The sequence below is a fragment of the Zingiber officinale genome, chromosome 8A, assembly GCF_018446385.1.
Source record: "Zingiber officinale cultivar Zhangliang chromosome 8A, Zo_v1.1, whole genome shotgun sequence".
Classification (NCBI taxonomy): domain Eukaryota; kingdom Viridiplantae; phylum Streptophyta; class Magnoliopsida; order Zingiberales; family Zingiberaceae; genus Zingiber; species Zingiber officinale.
In genome coordinates, this window is record NC_056000.1 from 60,533,654 (window position 1) to 60,540,263 (window position 6,610).

General features: G+C 35.1%; 1 pseudogene; it reads left to right on the forward strand.

The window, feature by feature from the left end:
- Positions 1 to 1,348: 1,348 nt before the first annotated feature.
- Positions 1,349 to 6,030, forward strand: LOC122010889 (annotated as a pseudogene).
- The last annotated feature ends 580 nt before the right edge of the window (positions 6,031 to 6,610 follow it).

The following is a 6,610-nucleotide window of genomic DNA, read 5'->3' on the forward strand; positions in this document are numbered from 1 at the left end:
TTTCTGTTTCTTATTTGAGATCCATAATAAATTAGAGTATCTAATTAATTGTGTAACTAATGAATTAAGAAACTAATTATATATATCAACAATTCAACTCCATGCTCTAGGAGTACGCTAGAACCTATATTAATTAATAAAATAATAGATTCAACCAATATATTTAGAGTTTTGGACTCTGTGTTTTGAAAGATGCTTATTATCATTGACATTAATTGTCAAGTTAATAAATATAGCACTTACATTATAGAGCTTTAGCTCTGCTCTCTAAGAATTACGTGATTATTTGTAGTCTTGGGTTTCAGCTCGCCCTCTAAAAGAGCTGTGTAACTACTTATAGTTTAAAGCTTCATCTCCTACTTAAAATAGTTGCGTGATTATTTATAATTTAGACCTTTGGCTCCTCCCTCTAAAAGAGTTCATGATTATTTGTAGTTTAGAGCTTCAGCTCCATTCTTTGAAAGAGTTGCCTAATTATTTGTAATTTAAAGCTTTGGCTCCTCCTTTTGAAAGCGTTGCATAATTATTTGTAGTTTAGATATTCAACTCCTCCCTCTAAAAGAGCTGTGTGATTCTTTATAATTTAAAGCTTCGGTTCCACCCTCTAAAAGAGTTGTGTGATTATCTATAATTTATAGCTTCAGTTCTACCCTCTAAGCTGGAGGTGCCTCAAGCTCAATTGAGACGCCTCCAGTGTCATGTCAGCCAATGGTAAAAAGTATTCTGAGCACTATAAAAAGAGGGAATGCCCTCTTGCTCATACCCAACACTTGTATTCAATTTTCAAGTCTATTTATCCATTTTTTGAGTTGTAAATCGCTATGTGAGGCTTCTCCGGCTCCAACCTGGTCGAAGAAGAAGATTCTTTCTAGTGCTTACTTCTACCTTGGATTACCAACCTCCCCAGTTGTAAACCAAGTAATTCGGTAGTCTTGTATTCTTTTTATGCATTTATTTTATCTTAATTTACATGTGTCTGTTAACTAAAGTCCAAAGATTGAGAAAAGTGTAATTTATTTTTATCCTTTCTTATCGGCCTACACGGGACCAACTGTAACTCCTCTAGAACCATGTGAGGCGGGAGTAATTACCGGTGGTCTTTTAGCAGCTAGTGTTTCTTCCCCCTCCCAAATGGCCGAGGGCCATCCTTTGGTCGCCAAACTTATTCTAAAAGCGTCACTACCAAGCACGAGATTTTCTTATGTAATCTCAACTACCTTCATTGAAATTATGCAATGAAGGTTGGGAAGATCCAATCGAATATACCGGCTAATTTTTCCATTGTCGCCATCTCAGATCGAGTCATAGTAGCCTTTTGTAAGAGTTTCTCACCGACAATGCCAATTTGATGGTTCCTTTTTCCAGTCACTCGAGCTCCTCCTTCTTTGCAGGTTCTCCCTTCTCGCGTGGCTGCATAGATCTGAGAAGGTAATCTTGGTGCTAAAAGAATTAGCTAATAAAACTTGTATTTTGATATTTGGCAAAGGTTTAAAGTTAAACCGTGTTGTGATCTAACAAGTCTAACTAAGTGTGCAAGAAAGTCCTAAGTGATCTTAGGCAAGGTGAAAGTCCTAGTTGAGGCTAGGCAAAGAAGTCCTAGTGGACACTAGGCAGGTAGAAAGTCATATCTGTGCACTACAACAAAAACTGCAAACGACAACACCCTTACGACAACGGTTTTAAGAGAAAGCGTTGGGTATTTGCTCAAAGACAATGGTTTTTGCCAAAACCGTTTTCTTTGAGCTCCCCATTAAATATAAAAGACAACGGTTTTGGCAAAACTGTTGTCATTGAGCGATTTTTTTTAAAACGACAATACTTTTTACAACAGTTTTATAAACCGTTGTCTTTATCCGCGTTTTTAGCGGCTACGACAACAGTTTTGAAAAAACCGTTGTAATTAAATTTGGTCATTTTCCCCCTCACTGTTTTCCTTTCCCTCACTGTTTTCTTTTCGGCGCCGTGTTTTTCCTTCGCACTCCCGAACCTAAGGCAATTTTCTTTCCCTCTTCTCATACAATCTCTTCAAGCCTCCGCTGGATCTTCCTCCACGATGGTGTGCTCCTCTCATTTCTTGGTGAGCGGGTTTCTGAGTTCGACGAGGCCCTCTGACCTTCCACTGCTGCTTCTTTCACTCGTGGAACCTTTTGATCGGACGAGGTGTATTTCTTCGCCAAAGGTGGCACTCCTACTCTGTCGATTCATAACCTAGGTCTTGTCTTCTTTGGATTTGTGCTAGAGCCATAGTCAAGGTAGATTTATAACCTAGGTCTTGTCTTCGTTCATAAATTTTGTCTCAAAAAATGAAACCTACTTTTGATTCCACTATGCTTATATTTGCAAGCGCAACATTCTCTTTTCTTCTTCTTTTTAGTTTTTGATTTGTTTCATCATGCCCTTTACCTACTCATATGTCAAAGTTTGTGGTGTTTGATCTTTGAAGTTGTCGGTTTTAAGCATCGATTTCTATTTATTATTCACTTTTATTGGTCGAAATAGTGTGTTTGGATAGTTTTTCTAGGTCTTGCATGGCTCGCCACTTTTATTGGAATAGTGGACATAGTCGTATCTGTGCTAACTGAGAGGTTGACTTATTGTTGTACTCTTGCAACTCCAGTGATGGCGAGCTAGAGATAGTGGTACCATCATTTGTCCATTACCTCGAAGTATTGGAGGGTTCTGATGGTGATAAAATGCCAAGTATCTCTTTAATGTTAGTTTTGTTATCTAGTCATTTCTCTATAAATTTCAATATCTCGTTGGTAGCTCCTTTGCATGCTTTTTGTAGTTACTCAACACATAATAGCATATAGTTTCCATTGATGTGAAAATTCCAAATTCATCAGTCTTTTCACCAATCGACAGTCCATTCCAGCCCTCTCTTATATGATATAGACAAGGATGGTACAAGAGAAATAGCGTTAGCTACCTATGATGGAGTTGTAAATTTTTTCAGGTAAGTAGCTTCAACAATTGTTTGGTGGATTGCTGCACGTTGACATAAATCTGGTGGCTATAATAGGGTCTCTGGCTATCTGATGATGGATAAACTAGAAGTACCTCGTAGAAAGGTTCGTAAAAACTGGTATGCTGGCTTGGATCCAAATCCAGTGGATCGTTCACATCCAGATGTCCATGATGATTCAATTTCCAAGGAGGCTTCTGCTAAGAACTCAATATCTCGTTTGTGATCACAACCCAACTGCAATCACCTTTGCTTTTATTTCTATTTCCTGAGGATGTTGGCCAATTAGCCATATTATAATTGTGCTGATTGTTGTTGTTCGTGAACTTTTTGTGTTTGCATTTTTATACATATTTAAATGTGAAACACTGTGTTTTGCAACTCCTGTAACATATTTAAGATGTCTTAAATAGCTTTGCTATGGTAAATATATTAGGATTAACATGTCAAATTTTGTAAGTATGTTATACGATGATTGAGAAATTAGCATATGGGTTTATAAACTAATATTCCAAGTATCACATATTCCTTTTTGAAATTCTGATTATGAATCAAATTAGGAAAATTTTGTTGCTTTTTATCTAGATATAAATGGGAGCATGAATGTAATTATGATTCTACAAACATTGTGAACAACCTCTCAATTAATACATCTAAGCTTGAGAACAGAGGAAAACTTGATTTTGCCCAAACTAGTCAATACAATGGAGTGTCAAGCAATCTTAATGACACAATCAAAAGGGACGCTTCATTGGAAAATGGTACAGAGGAAAATCAAACACAAACGCAAAGAAGGCTTCTTGAAGAAATTGATAATCAAGGGGCCCACGATGGACATTCAAAAGACCATAACACTGGTGATGGAGTGCAAGGAGGAACTGTGGAAAATGACCAAGAACTGGAAGAAGAAGCTGATTCATCTTTTGATTTGTTTAGAGATACAGATGAGTTAGCTGATGAGTATAATTATGACTATGATGATTATATTGATGAATCAATGTGGGAGGATGAAAATTGGACAGAAGAGAGCCATGAGACAGCAGAAGATTATGTTAGCATAGATTCACACATACTTTGCACTCCAGTAAGTTCCATTGGAGTTGATCATACATAAAAAGGAAAAAATCAGGGAATTTAATTCCTAAAAGCTTGACCCACATTTTTAATATTCTATGAAGGTAATTGCTGACATAGATAATGATGGTACTAAAGAAATGGTTGTGGTTGTTTCATACTTCTTTGACCGCGAGTAAGAATTTTTTACTTTATACATTTGTGGTATTTTTACATGAAAAATTGTCCATAATGATACGAAAACTATTTCTTGTACTTTCTTTTGGATGTAATTATTATGTGGAAAAGTTTGTGGTAAGCAACTTCTCTGCTTTTTGTTTAAAAAGTTTTCTTGTACGATGATATCATCTTCCTAGACATTCTGTTTCTTGAAATAAAAATTGGTGCCAAAGTCATAGACTAATTTGATACTTTCTATATCTGACATATGATATATTAATCTTATGTAGGTTACAATGTTACAATAACAACTCAATATTGATGGAAGTTTATTACAAGAAGAATCAGCATACTTTTTTACACTGCTTTTCATGCAATTTTCAGAAATTTAATGGTTGTATGCGAACCGTGTGTAATTATTCTTACTGGTCTTAGTCTTAGGTCATGATTCTCACAATGTTGGCTTGTCTAATTGATTCTTCATCTGCCCAAACTATGGTTGTATTCAACTGATATACTACTATCATTTTGTTCTTGTATATTTAATGCATTTGTACTGGTTTTTTTTTGGTGAATGTCATATATATCTAAGGTTGTTTGTGCATTCAATTCTTTCTTATTACAGTTGATAAGTTGGCAGGTATTATGATAATCTAGAGCATTCAGCTGAGTTAGGGGGTATCAACATTGAAAAATATGTAACAAGTGGGATTGTAGTTTTCAACCTTGATACAAAGCAAGTCAAATGGATTCAAGATCTTGATTTAAGTGTCGATCCGGGGAATTTCCGTGCATATGTTTATTCTTCTCCTACTGTGGTTGACTTGGATGGTGATGGAAAATTGGGCATTCTTGATGGCACTTCCTATGGCTTGTTTTATATTTTGGATCATCATGGTAATTTTTTTTGTTTCATTTTATAGTTGTAATTATTATCTTTGGTAAGTCAATGTGTTCTTTGTAATGTTATTAACTGCAACATCTTCATGTTTATATACTACAATTTACCCAATATATATTGCAGGAATTGCATCTTTACTATTGTGGTAAATTTTGCAGTTTGAGTAGGATTTTCTGTTAGAACTTGTAGAAATTTAGAATACAAACTGAAACCTCTCTGAATAGAAGCCAGTGAATTATTTAGCAGAAATAGGAACTTGACATGAGATCAAATTTTGTGGGTTTGTATCCTAAGGGTGGATTTAGTTTAGTTGCTGACATTAGAGTTTGTGGTATATGTTTGGGAATTAGGGTCCTCACCAAGTTTCACTAATCTTGAACTGAAATGGACTAGGTCTAATGGCAAACTCGTGCCTTTATTTACTTAAGACTTTCCTATATGTGACACTTATGTGACATTAATATCTCTTGTATTTCATTTTCAAAAAGAGAAGACAATGTAAATTTAAAGGATATTATTAACATGTCTCTTGCTCTTTCTCTATCTCAAATATGCAATTATGTAATCTTAAATTATCAGAACCGAGCACAAAGCTTCGATTTCTTGATTTTATTTTTGAAAGCAATTTCGTGTAGGCCAAGTGAGAAACAAATTTTCTCTTGAGATGGCTGAGATTCAAGCACCAGCTGTAGCAGCTGATATTAATGATGATGGCAAAATTGAAATAGTGACAGTTGACACTCATGGAAATGTTGCAGCATGGACTGCACAAGGAGAAGAAATTTGGGAAGTGCATCTTAAGAGTCTAATGCCACAAGTTTATTTCATTTTTATCTGGATGTCATTTAAACTTGATTCATTTCTTCTTAAGGTGATCTTACCTGTACTTGTGCATATTTATGCTGGATTTGATTGTATATACTCCATGTAGGATAAATAGTATTTTTTTTAAATATTTTGATTTGAACAAAGAATTTCAAATCCGATGGAACTTATATAGAGAATCATAGTGTTATAATACTAAATGCCATTTTGTTCATGTGGCATGAATATGACTTGGATTGCCATTTTTCTCTCTCCACTAATACTGAGATCTGCATTTCACAGTGTTCTGTATGATAATATTAAAATATTATTGTTCATAGAGATTTATAGCAAGCATGTTTTACCAAATGAAATACCTTTCACTAAACAAGCATGTTCTGAGGCAGATGTGAAACCTTGATTTACCCTATGAGCTTGCCCTATGCATGTTAGTGATTGCTTGAGAATGAAATGAAGAGCTTGTAAAGGCATTTCGTGTATGATCTATAGTATATTGATATAGAAAACACCTATATACTGCAATTTGATTTCTTAATAGTTCGCTCTATATACTGCAAGTTAGTTTCATCAAACGAGTGACAAGGAGGTATAATTCTCAAGGAAGAAAAGATCATTCCTTCTTTTGTGTTGAGTATAATGGAATTTTGTCCCGCGTGAATGGATGTTGCCGATTGTTTCTTGATACA